At 42.0% G+C, this 16,105-nt stretch overlaps 3 non-coding genes across 3 annotated transcripts; all 3 read left to right on the top strand.

Moving 5' to 3' along the window:
* Positions 1-13,604: 13,604 nt before the first annotated feature.
* Positions 13,605-13,710, top strand: LOC118320153. Its single transcript, XR_004796289.1, has one exon. It is a non-coding gene; the product is annotated as a U6 spliceosomal RNA (small nuclear RNA).
* Positions 13,711-14,455: 745 nt separating this feature from the next.
* LOC118320150 lies at positions 14,456-14,561 on the top strand. The gene has a single exon (XR_004796286.2). It is a non-coding gene; the product is annotated as a U6 spliceosomal RNA (small nuclear RNA).
* Positions 14,562-15,306: 745 nt separating this feature from the next.
* Positions 15,307-15,412, top strand: LOC118320087. Its single transcript, XR_004796225.2, has one exon. It is a non-coding gene; the product is annotated as a U6 spliceosomal RNA (small nuclear RNA).
* The last annotated feature ends 693 nt before the right edge of the window (positions 15,413-16,105 follow it).

Raw genomic sequence — 16,105 nt, 5'->3', positions numbered from 1 at the left:
TCTGGTGTGTTTAAAATCAAACTACAGCGGACAAGGTCACATGACTCAGGTACATCTGAGATCAGCAGACAGGAATGTGAAGAATCTGTGATGTGAACTGAAGAACAGTGAACATCCTTGTCTGCTCATGTTGTTCGGGAGGCGTCAAAGCTGAAGTGCGTCAGAAATTATTTTCTTTATTATGTAGACATGCATACTGTACACAGTTCGTCTGGCAACAATAAACCACAGAGGACAATAAAGACGCATGACAGTTTCATTGCAGCAATGATCCTTCCAACAAACAGCTACTTCACCTGCTGCAATTGCAAAAACAGCTGCTGCAACCGCTACTTCACCTGCTGCAATTGCAAAAACAGCTGCTGCAACCGCTACTTCACCTGCTGTAATTGCAACTACACCTGCTGCAACCGCAACTACAGCTGCTGCAACCACAAATACACCTGCTGTAACCGCAACTACACCTGCTGCAACCGCAACTACATCTGCTGCAACCGCAACTACACCTCCTGTAACCGCTACTTCACCTGGTGCAACCGCAACTATACCTGCTGGAACCGCAACTACAGCTGCTGCAACCGCTACTTCACCTGCTGCAATTGCAAAAACAGCTGCTGCAACCGCTACCTCACCTGCTGTAATTGCAACTACACCTGCTGCAACCGCAACTACAGCTGCTGCAACCACAAATACACCTGCTGTAACCGCAACTACACCTGCTGCAACCGCAACTACATCTGCTGCAACCGCAACTACACCTCCTGTAACCGCTACTTCACCTGGTGCAACCGCAACTATACCTGCTGGAACCGCAACTACAGCTGCTGCAACCGCTACTTCTCCTGCTGCAACTGCTTCTCTAGCAACTGTCACTATGCCTACTGCATCTACAGCTGCTGCGACCGCATCTTTATCCACAGCTGCAACTACCATTGCTTCAGCAGCAGCAGGTCGCTCCACCTCCTCCGTCCTGCTCAGTCTCTTCTCAGTCATTGTGGTTGTGATGACACATGCTCTCCACTCACATTGTTGATGTTCACATCTCCTAAATGAAACAGTCAAAGGGTTAACTCCCAAACCTCCTCAAGATGTATGAAGAATTACAGCTGTAAATAAGTTAATATGTTAATTTATTGTCATTGTTAATTCATATATGTATTTATTGTGTGTGTGTGTGTGTGTGTGTGTGTGTTTGTTTGTGTGTGTGTGCACTTTCTAGAGATTCTGTGTAATTGATGTACTTAAATATAATTGTTTTGAAAAGGAGCTTGACAGTAAATGTTGTTTTGTATATTAAGTCGAGCACTGATCTCCTCCAACAGTTAAGAAAATAACAGCTGAAGTTTTGTTCTTACTAGTTTTCATTGTTCAAAGTAAATATCACTGATTTTCTTGTGCTTCATCATCAAAAACAACACGCCATACTCCTTTGCACCTAATAAAGAATATCACAGATAATAAGTATCTATTGAATCTATGTATTGAAAGTTGAGGGGAAGATGTGTCTGTGAGGAATCACTGGACATGTGGGGCCTGGACTACGACGCATGTTCAACATACCCAGGATATATTTTCGTTAATCATCCTCACAGTCTCCTCTGGTTGTTCCAGTGGCAGTGATAGAATCAGAAAGTAAAACACTGTCAGAGATTAAGAATCAAATCATCTTTGTTGAATTAAAATGAAGCACAAATATTAATGAGTGTATGTATTTATTTAGTTTGATAAACTCTCACTCTGTTCATTAGAAACTGTTTCAAAACCACAGTGAACACATTAAAAACAGCAACGTGATTCCACTCGTCTATAAATATCTATTGATTTGCATTATTTCTCTCTTTATTCTGAACTCTTTTGTCCCAGTCAAGATCCTGTAGAATGATGACTCTGGTTTTCCAGTGATCTGATTGGTCAGAAGCTCCGCTGCTGACAGGTTAGGTTAACATCTCTTAGCTCGAACGTAACCTGCTCCGGAGCAGGTTAGCCGCCCAGCATCAGTTACCATGGAGATTTATCCTGGTAAGAACAGAACCAGCGTCGTAGGACGTAAAACCAGAGTTGAACCTAAAGTTACCTCGATAACCGCAAATCCTGCTTCATAGTACAGGCCTCTGGTGGAGGGAGACTCAGTGACAGGTTCTGTCTCAGGCATCATTCTACCTGAGCTGACTACGGGTCCTTACAAGGTTTGATTCAAATGAAACCAAGTCGAGTGCAAACTAACTGGGTGTGAGGTGAGAGACAGACAGACATCAGGAAGCCTGGAGGAAGCAAATGAGCTGAACTGTTTTTTTGACAGGTGAAGCGCACAGCCTCCTCCTCTAACACCTCTACTGACCCTCCCCCCTCACTACTCACCACAGGGGAGTTGGAAGTCTTCTGGGTAGGGGTCTCTTTCAGACTTGTTGCGCAAGGATTCCCCCGAACCCTTTGTCAGCCATATTTGGAGATTCCCCACATAACTGCAGAGTTTCATTTGAGTGTGTGGCAGCTGATGAGAAATGTTCTCCACCACCGTTCTATAAACGCTGGGTGGAGGACATGATGATACACCTTAAAACAGAACCACAACAGAACAACAGCCACATGACTCAGGGCACATTTAAAAGACCTGGCAGCCATTCCTCGTCTCTGTTGGAAGAATTCCTATGGGATTAAACACTGTAAAACATGTCTTGGTTATTCAGTTATTTATCAATTGATTTATTTGTGAATGTAACTTTGTTTGAGACTTGTGGGGGGGAGTTGTGCATGTCTTGTGTCAGCATGTGAGTTTGGGTGGAGACCTGTTTATTACCGTCACTGTGGTGCGGCTGCTCTGCTGGTGGTTACACACCAGACAAGAATGACACAGTGTGAGCAGAACATCAGGCAACAGATTGTTGCTCATACTATGGGTGTAAACAGTCAAGTTGCTGTGTTGACATCAGAAAACCACCGAGGAACATCTTATTGCTTGAAACATGATTCACACACCCACACAGGTTGACTGCACCTGAGCAGACCAGAGAAAAGTGTCTGGTCATTAATTGAACCAAAATAGCTGCATTGATCCTCTCAAGTATAAAGTCTGTGTCGCTTGACTTTCACTGTTGTTAATGATGGTGATGAACAAATGTCCGTCCATCTTTGACATATTGTGTGAGTTTCATTAAGGCGGTTGTGTCACACAGATTTGACTCATTTAATATCCAACGCCAAAGTGTCGTCTTTAATATTGTAAAAACAAACATTTAAAACTTTTGAACATATGATGTTCTCCCAGCTACTTTATACTATGCAGCAGACAAAACCGTTCCCATTATTCAAAAGACCATGTTGCATTGATTTAATGTATTTGTGCTTTTGTTTTTATACAATTCGCATTTCCTTACTATTTTTTGTAAATTATATCGAGACTCTTAGTAATTTTACTGAAGTTTTTTGTTTGTTTGTTTGTTTCACTCTTCAACCAGACTTATCCTTATTTCATTAAAATGCTGCAGGTACTGTTACGGCTTGTAGTTAGTTGGACCCCAGAGCAGAGACAGGACTCAAGAGCGTAGTTGCAAAAGGTTTAATCTCAACAAACACAAAACAACCCATCATGGGCGCATTACAAAAAGGCACTGACGACGAGGCCACGAGGCACACAGCATGGACGGGAGAGAATCTTCTGGCAGGGGAGCAGGGTGAACACCGGAGTCTTTATGGAAGGGATGATTGGAATTGATCTCAGACTGGCCCTGCAGAGGGGAAAGAACACAAAGGAGGAGGGGGGAAAGAGGAGGCAGGCCAAAAATAAAAAACACCAAAACCTCGCAGGTACAATAGTTCAAGATAAAGTGATAAGCCTGATGGATGCTATCCTTGACAAACCATGACAAAACACTGTACAACAATGACATATTCTTCTCTGTGTGATTTTAAACAACTACATGATGTCTGTGATGTGACACCAGTGTTTCTCATTACAGACAGTTATCTACTCACCGTCTTCAGTTTGGTATTTTGTTCAGCGCCATCTTGTTTTTTGAACCAGAAGTAACCATATTTGGAGGAGTGGGGGGTGTGGCCTGAATGAGAGCTTGAGGACAGAGCATGTCCACGTACACCTGTGGTCTGCTCCCATTGGACAGTACCAGCTGTAAATCACAATGTATCTGCTCAAATACATACAGTGGTTTATGGTCTATTTGACTGTAAATGGAGCATAATGTACATCATGATGTATTGAAGAAAACTTGAGACAAGAGATTGAATCATAAACTCCTCAGGAAAATGTTTACGAACATTATGAATCAAGTGAGAAGTAGAGTCACTTTCTCACAGATTTCTATAGAAACTGACTTAGCAGCTCTACTTTAGCATCAATCCAAATGAAAAGCCTCAGAAACCAGAGCATCCATTTTATTGATGCAAATTTGACTTCCTCCCCTTTAAACTACTCTACATCTGATGAAGAAAATATGAATGTACTTAGTTTTTCATTCTCACAAATGTCCCCACTTTAAATTATTGACATTATTAGGCAGTGATGATGTTCTCTCTGGTGTGCCATGGTATGACAGTCAACGTACACCATCTGTTACTTTGTCCCAGAGCGACTGGTGGGCGGGGTTGTTGTAGGCCAGAGACAGAGTTGGTAAAACCAATAACTTGATAAATATTAAAACGAATCTCAACTTTATTGCGTCTCCTTCTACTGTGAACTCTAAATTGTCTTGTCATAAAGTTTGACCCCACTTTTGAATCCTTCAGATTCTAAGATCCATCCATCCATCCATTATCTATACAACTTTATCCATTAAGGGCTTGAGCCATCACAGCGAGAGCCGGGGTTCACCCTGGACAGGTCTTCAGCCAATCACAGTGTAACATACAGAGAAAAACAACCATTCACTCTCACATTCACACCTACGGTCAATTTGGAGTCTCCAGTTGAGCTAACAACAATCTGCATGTGTTTGGACTGGGAGGAAGCCGGAGAACCCAGAGTTTTCCCCAGGCAAACACTGGGAGAACATGCAAACTCCATACAGGAAGGCCCTGGTGGGTTGGAACGGGGATGGGAACCCAGAACCTTCTTGCTGTGAACGACAGCGCTAACCACTACACCACCGTGCAGCCATATTCTAAGACGTAAAAGTCTAAAAGACTGTGTCTCAGTTGAATTATTTGAATATAAGAAGCATTGTTCAGCATGAAGAACTGGATCAGCTAAAAGTGTCAGAAACACAAAGCAATCCTGATGTGGTTTCATCTGGAAGTTGGTTTAGATCCAGCGTGAAGGATTCAGAGTGATTCAGACCTGAGAAGCAGCTGTGGTCCTTTATTCGAGGGCTTGTCATCATTGTTGTGCTCTTAACAAGTCACAGGACAAACATGCTGGAGTTTTTGGCCCTGAAGGTGAAAAGTGTTAGAAGTAACATGGTTACTGTGTTCAGACCTAATGTCTGTGGATTCACTAACAAGGACCACACCTCTCAGTTAGGAATGACAATTTTATTTAGTTTATTTAAGTGAACGAACATTGAGGTGATGTAAAAAAGAACTAGGAGGGGGGAGGACAGGATTGAAGGTCGAAGGATGAAATCATGGGGGGTTCGAGAGAATCGAGAGATGAAGTGACGAAGGTTAAAAAGGATTGAGGAATGAAATGACGAAAGGTCGGAAGAATCAAGGGCTGAGGGGAATGAGGGATGGTTGAAACGATGAAGGGATGAGGTTGGGGGATTGTAGGATGTAGGTTACGGATGAATGGTGACGTTCTGTGGTGGTGAGACTGAGGAATTGGGGTTGAGAGACTCTGGATTGGGGTGCTGTCTCTGTAGGTCTTCAACTGATAGGGGTATCCCCGTTCCTGCAGGGAAATGAGAGAGAGAGAAGGGAGAAAGGTAGGACGAAAATGAGAGGAATGGGGGAGGGATGTGATAACTGAGAAAAAGAGGGAGGAAACGGAACAAGGGAGCTTAAATACTTTACGTGCAGAAATGAGGTGTGTTTGAGGCGTGGTCCCTAGTTATTAAACTTCATTTCACTAACAAGGACCACACCTCGATTTTCGAGGTAAATTCAGGTCTAACTGGTTTTATGTCTTTTGAAAGCTGGTTCACTTGTTATCAGGGTAAATCACCACTGTAACTTATGCTGAACGGCTAAGCAGGTTAAGTTCAAGATAAGAGATCAAAACCTGTCAACAGCCAAACTACTGACCAATCAGATCACATATACAGGGCCCAGACTCGTTTCTTAGGGCCTCGACTGTCTGTCATAAATCAATCACACCTTGGTTATGTGATATTTCTAGTGCTGTCAACATTAACACGCTGTACTACATACAGAAACATCATGTAGTATTAATGGGTGTTCTCTAGCCCCACATAATGGACACAGGAAGTGAAATCTGCGACACACTCCAACGTGTGTTCATGTGCATGGGCCTGATCATCGCTGTTTGCAGCTTTAATTCTATTTTAAATCTCCTACACACATTTATTAAGCTTTTGAAAACTTTTTAATAAAATAACTTTTTCCTTTACAAGGTGAGAGTAACTGTAACCTTGTAACTGTGTATTAAAGTTCACATCACAGATTCTTCACATTCCTGTCTGCTGATCTCAGATGTACCTGAGTCACAAAGTTCAGTCTGATGAGTCATGTGACCTCCTCCGCTGTAGTTTGATTTTAAACACACCAGAGGGCAGGATTACCCAGAATCCCCAGCATGTTGCAGCTTCTCATGTGGCATAAATGGATATTTTTGTCAGAGAAGTCAGTGTGAACGAGTGAAGGTGTGAGGCGACTTATAGGAGAATGTGTTCATTATGTTGTGATCTACATTATTATTATTATATAGATTATATAGATTATTATGATGCAAAATATCAGTATCTTACAACAACATGTCATTATTGTAGATACAGTCACTGTGTTCACTGTCTATATTGAGCTAGTGCAGATGCCGTACTTGGAGGCTGAATGAATTACAGAAGTCCAGTCCAGTAGAAGTGACAAATTCATGGACTAGTTTTACAGCATCCTTTTGAGTGTTGTGCATTGACATTGGTGATAGTACCATTTGTCTTAGCAATACAGTTGATCAGTTATGGCTACCAAAATCATAAAATATTAACATTAAAATATGAATATTAAATAATAACTTTAATTAATATCAAAGTTCTTCGGGGCACCACCCTTCAAAGGAAGTGAAATGATAGTCAATCAACTGATTCAGTCTCATTTACATACATGCTGGCATACTGAGGACCACACCACCTCGACTTCCAGAGTGGTGGCATTGCATTGAGTACCCTGGACCCATGTCTCCCGCCCCACAATGACCGTACTTGACAACTGGCACAACAGAAACAGGCCTACAACCTCCACTGCAAGGGGGAGGCCTTTGCGCTTGGTGCCCAAGTGTGGGTCTACAGCCCAGAGAGGGAGAAGGGTTTCTCCCTAAAGCTGGCCAGTCACTGAGCAGCTTTAACCTTTATATTTCTAGGGCTAGGTTTAAAAAATTTGTCTTAGCCTTAGTTTTCTCCACGATTAAGGACCACGTCGCCAATAGCGCCACCTCTTCCCCCACTTTTGGACTTTAAAACTTATGAGACCAGGCCATCGTAACGGACAAATACAACAAATATGGTCCGTGCTGTGGAATCAACATCGCCTCTGCTTTGGGGTCAATTTTGAATAATGCACCATGTTAGAGAGATCTATCTTTGTTCATTTTGCAGCATTTGTTCTGTGAAAATCTCTGTCATAACCAAGCAAAATTGGTATCGAAATTGAAATATCTGTAAATGAATTGATATCGTATCAAATCAAATCAGAAATTGATTGGAAGCGGGACCTTGTGAATCGGAATCAAATTGATTCAGGAAATCAGTTGCCATACGCAACCCTAATGGATACTGATATATACCTTTTACCTATTCATATCTTTTGTTAAATATGTAGGACCCATTATTGGGCAAAGGGTTAACTCCCAACGTCCAGCACATCACATTATAGATATGCCAGTTTCTTTACAGCTTTACTGTTTAACAGGTTCACTATCTGCTCCATTAAAGGTAAATTATTCATGAATTGTCAGTTGTCAGTGGTATACAGCATTCAAAGTCAAGAAAATATAGGCTGAGAGCAGGGTCTCTGCAGAAAAATTCACCGTCACACACTTCTAGTGGGTCATAACGGATGATTGAGAGGGGTTACATTTGTATTGAATCTCTACATAGTTTTTTATGATATTTCTGCATAGCATAACTTTTTCTTTTCTTTTTCTCTTTCTGCTTGTTTTCAATAGGTTCCTTTGCCATCCATCCCTCGATGTAATGTGCCTCAATCTGGATACTTCAGCCGAAAGCATGTCAAAACATACACAAGGAAGTTGTATGCTTGCCTTTTTCACCAGAGGCGTCGGCCTTTGTTATACCCAGAGGAAAACTTGGACCAGGTTAGCTCAGACTGGCCTCGTTGGAAACATTTCTTTTCCAGAGAATGGTCCGAAGACCACTGAGAGCTGAAATAACTGCTATCTTCAGAGTAGTATTTGGTTTATCAAAGCACCAGTCATTCCCATTTCAGTTTTTGAGCACCATCAAAGGGTGTAAAAAACTGATGAAACCCAAGTTCACCTCCAACTTCCCCTTGAGTGGGAAGTAAGTTGCCACTGTTTGATCTAACATTTGTCTGTACATCATGGCAGGAATGGAAGTTCCAGCACAGGTGAGCATGTTGTAGCATTACTTAGTGTGGTAGATTCCAACATGACCCATGGTCCAAATGGGTTGCCACCTTTTTATTAAACTGAAAACCAAAACAGATAGGGCCAAATGAAGCTACCACGCATTTTGCAGATTTCATGTACAATTATATTTATTCACTTAAGGTTTTCACATATAACATTTCAGTTACAATTTATGTCGCTGCATTTTGTTAGTGAATGTATCTTATTTTATCCCCTCGTCTTCATTTCCAGTCCTATTGATCTTGAAGAAGATGAAGCCCTTGAGAAGGCCATCAGACGTGGTCTTTCTCAATTGTCTGCACAGTACTTACAAGATTCAAGGTATACTTGGATAGCACATATTTAATTTGTGGTGTTGCTGCACTCAGTTAGACAAGGTCAGTTTGGCTTTTATGTGTGATGGTAATAGCTATGATCCTTTTGTTTTCAAGGTCTGCAGAATCTTTGAGCATTGACGAAATTACAGGAATTGTAAGTGTCATCAGTCTCAACGTTTGGCCATGGATGAGAAACTCCACCCCTTTGCCTTTTTCTCTCGACGCCTGTCACCTGCAAAGAGAAATTATGACATTGGCAACAGGGAGCTGCTGGCTGTCAAGTTGGCCTTGGAGGAGTGGCGACACTGGCTAGAGGGGACTAAACAACCCTTTTTGGTATGGACTGACCAAAAGAACCTAGAGTATATTAGAACAGCCAAGAGACTGAATTCTCGCCAGGCACGTTGGTCTCTGTTTTTCACCCACTTCTATTTCTCCATTTCCTACCATCCTGGTTCCCGCAACGTCAAGCCTGATGCTCTGTCTCGCCAGTTTCAAGGGGAGGAGAATGCTGTCAATGGGTCTGATTCCATCCTCCCGGGCTCCTGCAGGATTGCCACCTTGATCCGCGAGGTTGAGGAAAGGGTGAGGTCTGCCACCGAGGGTCAACCTGGACCCAGTGCTTGCCCCCCTAACTGTCTATTCGTTCCCCAAACCCTGAGGTCTGACGTTCTCCAGTGGGCCCACGCCTCCAAGCTCACCTGTCACCTGGGGATCCAAAGAACCCGTGACATCCTCCTTCAGCGGTTCTGGTGGTCTACCCTAGAGGAGGACACAAAGGAGTTTGTAAACTCCTGCCCAGTCTGTAACCAGCACAAGTCATCTCGCCAGGCTCCACCTGGCTTCCTACAGACTCTCCCAGTACCACATCGCCCTTGGTCCCACATATCACCAAATTTCGTCACGGTCTACCCCCATCTGACAGCAACACGACCATCCTCACTGAGGTAGACCGGTTCAGCAAGATGGCCCATTTTGTGCCCCTGCCTAAACTCCCCTCAGCCAAAGAGACAGCCAGGTTGTCCTCCACGTCTTCTGGCTTCATGATCTTCCTGTCAGCGTGGTATCAGATCGAGGACCCCAGTTTGCCTCTGTTTTCTGGAAAGAGTTCTGCGGACAGCTTGGAGCCGAGGTCAGTCTGTCCTCAGGGTTCCACCCCCAGTTCAAGACGGAATGTAAGAACCAGGAGATGGAGACGGCGCTTCGCTGCAAGGTCTCACAGAATCCATCATCCTGGTCCCAACAGCTATTGTGGGTCGAATATGCTCACAACACTTTGACCAGCTCCGCCACGGGTCTTTCTCCATTTTAATGTGCACATGGGTACCAACCTCCAAACTTCCCGGCCTTGGAGAAAGAAGTCTCCTGCCCAGCTGTCCAGACTTTCATCCGCCGTTGTCACCGCACATGGACCCAAGCACGGATTTCTCTCCTTCGTTCGGCTGAACGTTATGCCACCTCTGCCAACCATCATCGTTCTCAGGCACCCACATACCAGGTTGGGCAGAAGGTGTGGCTGTCAACCCGAGACCTTCCTCCACGGGTTGAATCCAAAAAATTGCCACCAAGGTTCACTCCGTCCGTCGCCTCATCTGATCCCGATGTCGAGGAAGGGGCCTCCAGTACACCCACCTCATTAGTTCATTCCCCTCACCTGGTCTCTCAGCTGCATCCCATCCACAATTAAACCCAGTATATAAGCCTCTCCAGTTCACAGACTCAGTGCCAGATTGTTCTTTGCATCGATGACAGACTTTCCAGCGTTTGGACTGATTTCCCGGCTTCGACCCTGTTTCCCCCCCCGACTTCCCTGCTTCGTCTCTGCCACGGTAAACACCTCTGCCTTCTGCCCCCAACTACGAGCTTTGTCAGTGTGTTTCTGGAGCACTGTCTGCCTGTCTCCTCGGCGGCCTGGCTTCTCCCCGTACCTGCTCTTCGTCGTGAGTTTCCAGCCATCAATGTGGTGGGTTGCCTCATCTTACAGACTCTAAGCTGTGTTACACCCCAGCCGTCTGGACTGCTCCTGGGTGCCTACTCTTCCGCCTGGTATACGCTACAATCTGCAGTTAGACTGTTTTCTCTGCCAACCTGCTCGTCTGCTGCAATAAAACACATTGCCAATTCTTCCTGTGGTGTACTGCTCTTGGGTAAAATTCCCCCTCGTTACAGTAAGAGCACACAGTGAGAGGGTTCTCTCAACAGCATACAGACCGATCTACATCAGCCGATACAGATTTGTATTGTCCTCTCTCATTTGGGACATTTGTGAATAATGCAATACTTTTCCATGTCCTCATTCAACGACAGAGCTGCTATGATCAGTTAGTCGAGGGCTTGAAGTACTACGAGGTAAGTTAAGACTTAAATTTAGTGCACAACAGATAGTGAATTGCTTGTGCAAAATTTTATAGCACACTGAAAGACTATAAGTCCTGTTTATAATTTTTTTTAAAGGTTTGAATTATCAATAGACTATTTTATTAGATTTTTGGAGTATAACAGAGGCAATATGGTTTGTAAGCTCTGCAGATGTGAAAAGCCAGCTGATAAGCTGTACCGAAGTACACACTTTTAACCCATCAATACATCATTTTACCCTGTCTCTTGATTCATTCTTCTCTTTTTCAATTAAGCCCTCAATCCCCGGGTGTTCCTCAAACCATTTGTTTTTAATATGTTTACCAAGTTAAAATGTAAAAAAATATTTGATTTCTAGCTTAGTAGGATAATGTCACTACGGACCCTAGGTTAGTAGATTAATTTTAAATCTATCCATCCATCCATCGTCTACCAGTTAATCCATGTAAGAGTCACAGGCGGCTGGAGCCAAATCCCAGCTAACATTGGGTGAGAGGCGGGGTACACCCTGGACAGGTTGCCAGCCTATCGCAGAGCCACAAACAGAGACAAACAACCATTCACTCTCACATTCACACCTACGGTCAATTAAGAGTCTCCAATTAACCTCATTTAGCATGTCTTTGGACTGTGGGAGGAAGCCGGAGAACCCGGAGAGAACCCACGCATACACGGGGAGAACATGCAAACTCCACACAGAAAGGCCCTGGTTGGTTTGAACCGGGATTCAAATCCAGAACCTTCTTGCTGTGAAGCAAAAATTCTAACCACTAAACCACCGTGCAGCCCTTTTTAAATACAATGAAATTAAAATAAATTCATGCATGTTTTTTTCTTCTGTTTGGCCACAAGGTGGCAGTGTAGTCCCCTTGATAGTTTCATTGCCTGATTATCGAAAGATGCATGATCACAAAATGGCACATAGTACATTGGGGGCGGATAGGTAGCCCAGAGGCTAGAGGAGTGGTCTAGCAGCCGAAAGGTCACAATCTGGATACTAATGGCTGTAACTCAGGAAATCTCTAATTATGGTTGTTCTGTCAAGTGACAGCTTTTGAAGTAAACCTGCTTTTGAAACTGGACTAAGCTGAAATAAAATAAATTGTGTTGAGACTGCTGTTAAATTGGCAAGTCCGAACAGAGTCGAAGCTACTTCAGAAAGTGTTGTGCCTAGCAGCAGCAAACCCTCAATGTCCTCATTGGAAATTAAGGTATGCCCATCCTTTAAAAAAGAGGGAAAAAAGAGACGGGATATTCAATGATAAAACTTGTAATTTTGCGCACACCTGCAGTGAATGCCCGTTCAATCTCTCCCATTTGGAGAGAACCGGCCATGGTAGGACCCTCTCACATCGCAGGCTTTCCCAGGGTGCATTCTGGTTTGACTGTACAGCCGCTGTAAGAGCAGCACTCTGAAAGACAGGAAATTTATTTAATGAGACTTTAACTGCGGTAGCCGGATTGGTCAGCAGCAGGCACGAGGACAAAAGATATATCCCGCCCCCTCCTGCGTCACTCACAGAGGAAAACGGAAACACGTCACGTCGTGTCACTTCGGTAACACATGGGGTGCGGTCGAATTGGCAAATTGGCTTAGGAAGTAGAAGAAGTATAAAAAATTCATATGAATATCCATCACTTCCTGGGGACTTGTAAATTTTTAATTTATTAGTATGATTATATAACCCTTCTTTTGAGATGGTTTTAGTTAAAGAGAGATTCTGTTCCTGGGTAACCTTTGGCAAATGTATCTTTTGAAAGAATTGTTTTAAATTCTCTTTGTTTACAGGGTTTTTAGTAGAATCATAAAGATCTTGTTAGTATGCTGCAAATTGATTTGCTATTCCCTTCCGGTCATTTATTATTAAATTTGGGCTTTTGCCGTTCAATTTGAATATTGTTACCTCATTTTGTTGTTTTTTAAGTTCATGGGCTAGTAGTTTAGCCGCCCTGGGTCCTCCATCAAATGTCCTTTTCATTAAAATTGACAAAACTTTTTCTACTCCTGCATTTAATAGTTTATTATTTCTATTTTTGCGGCAATTAGCTTTCTTAGTGTAAATGTTCCCCCTGTGGTTTTATGTGCATTTTCCATTCTGCTCTGACTGTACAGCTGCCATAAGAGACGACACCCTGACAGAGGTGTAGTTCCGGGTTACTCCCCTTTAAATAATCCACAGGAACAAGTCACTGTCGTGTTACTACGGTTACACATATACTAAAATTGGAACGATACAGAGAAGATTAGCATGGCCCCTGCGCAAGGATGACACCCAAATTCGTGAAGCGTTCCTCATTTTTCATGATTAAACTATAAACAGATCAGATTTTTCAGTTGGATTTTTGCCAGATTTGTGTAAAACTGTTATAATTGCACAATTCCATGTAGCTGGCCATGATTCGTTTTCCAAAGCCCAATTGAATGCTTTACATAGAAGAGGAACAAGATCATGCTGAAATTCTTCATGAAATTCATTAGTATATCCATCACTTCCAGGGGACTTGTCAATATTTAATTTATTAATATGTTTATATACCTCTTTCTCTGAAATGGTTTTACTTAGAGAGATTTTGTTCCTGGGTAACCTTTGGCAAATGTATCTTTTGAAAGAATTGTTTTAAATTCTCTTTGTTTACAGGGTTTTTAGTAGAATCATAAAGATCTTGTTAGTATGCTGCAAATTGATTTGCTATTCCCTTCCGATCATTTATTATTAAATTTGGGCTTTTGCCGTTCAATTTGACGATTGTTACCTCATTTTGTTGTTTTTTAAGTTCATAGGCTAGTAGTTTAGCCGCCCTGGATCCTCCATCAAATGTCCTTTTCATTAAAATTGACAAAGATTTTTCTACTTCTGCCTTTAATAGTTTATTCATTTCTATTTTTGCTGCAATTGGCTTTCTTAGTGTAAATGTTCACCCTGTAGTTTTATGTGCATTTTCCATTCTGGTCTGACTTTACAGCTGCCATAAGAGACGACACCCTGACAGAGGTGTAGTTCCGGGTTACTCCCCTTTAAATACTCCACAGGAACAAGTCACTGTCGTGTTACTACGGTAACACATATACTAAAATTGGAACGATACAGAGAAGATTAGCATGGCCCCTGCGCAAGGATGACACGCAAATTTGTGAAGCGTTCCTCATTTTTCATGATTAAACTATAAACAGATCAGATTTTTCAGTTGGATTTTTGCCAGATTTGTGTAAAACTGTTATAATTGCACAATTCCATGTAGCTGGCCATGATTGGTTTTCCAAAGCCCAATTGAATGCTTTACATAGAAGAGGAACAAGATCATGCTGAAATTCTTCATGAAATTCATTAGTATATCCATCACTTCCTGGGGACTTGTCAATATTTAATTTATTAATATGTTTATATACCTCTTTCTCTGAAATGGTTTTATTTAGAGAGATTTTGTTCCTGGGTAACCTTTGGCAAATGTATCTTTTGAAAGAATTGTTTTAAATTCTCTTTGTTTACAGGGTTTTCAGTAGAATCATAAAGATCTTGGTAGTATGCTGCAAAATGATTTGCTATTCCCTTCCGATCATTTATTATTAAATTTGGGCTTTTGCCGTTCAATTTGACAATTGTTACCTCATTTTGTTGTTTTTTAAATTCATAGGCTAGTAGTTTAGCCGCCCTGGGTCCTCCATCAAATGTCCTTTTCATTAAAATTGACAAAGATTTTTCTACTTCTGCCTTTAATAGTTTAACCATTTCTATTTTTACTGCAATTAGCTTTCTTAGTGTAAATGTTCACCCTGTAGTTTTATGTGCATTTTCCATTCTGGTCTGACTGTACAGCTGCCATAAGAGACGACACCCTGACAGAGGTGTAGTTCCGGGTTACTCCACTTTAAATACTCCACAGGAACAAGTCACTGTCGTGTTACTACGGTAACACATATACTAAAATTGGAACGATACAGAGAAGATTAGCATGGCCCCTGCGCAAGGATGACACGCAAATTCGTGAAGTGTTCCTCATTTTTCATGATTAAACTATAAACAGATCAGATTTTTCAGTTGGATTTTTGCCAGATTTGTGTAAAACTGTTATAATTGCACAATTCCATGTAGCTGGCCATGATTCGTTTTCCAAAGCCCAATTGAATGCTTTACATAGAAGAGGAACAAGATCATGCTGAAATTCTTTATGAAATTCATTAGTATATCCATCACTTCCTGGGGACTTGTCAATATTTAATTTATTAATATGTTTATACACCTCTTTCTCTGAAATGGTTTTACTTAGAGAGATTTTGTTCCTGGGTAACCTTTGGCAAATGTATCTTTTGAAAGAATTGTTTTAAATTCTCTTTGTTTACAGGGTTTTCAGTAGAATCATAAAGATGTTGGTAGTATGCTGCAAAATGAGTTGCTATTCCCTTCCGATCATTTATTATTAAATTTGGGCTTTTGCCGTTCAATTTGACGATTGTTACCTCATTTTGTTGTTTTTTAAGTTCATAGGCTAGTAGTTTAGCCGCCCTGGGTCCTCCATCAAATGTCCTTTTCATTAAAATTGACAAAGATTTTTCTACTTCTGCCTTTAATAGTTTAACCATTTCTATTTTTGCTGCAATTAGCTTTCTTAGTGTAAATGTTCACCCTGTAGTTTTATGTGCATTTTCCATTCTGGTCTGACTTTACAGCTGCCATAAGAGACGACACCCTGACAGAGG

Source organism: Scophthalmus maximus, chromosome 9, assembly GCF_022379125.1.
Source record: "Scophthalmus maximus strain ysfricsl-2021 chromosome 9, ASM2237912v1, whole genome shotgun sequence".
Taxonomy (NCBI): Eukaryota; Metazoa; Chordata; class Actinopteri; order Pleuronectiformes; family Scophthalmidae; genus Scophthalmus; species Scophthalmus maximus.
Note: the sequence above shows the minus strand (reverse complement) of the source record. Positions and strands in the feature narration are given on the sequence as shown.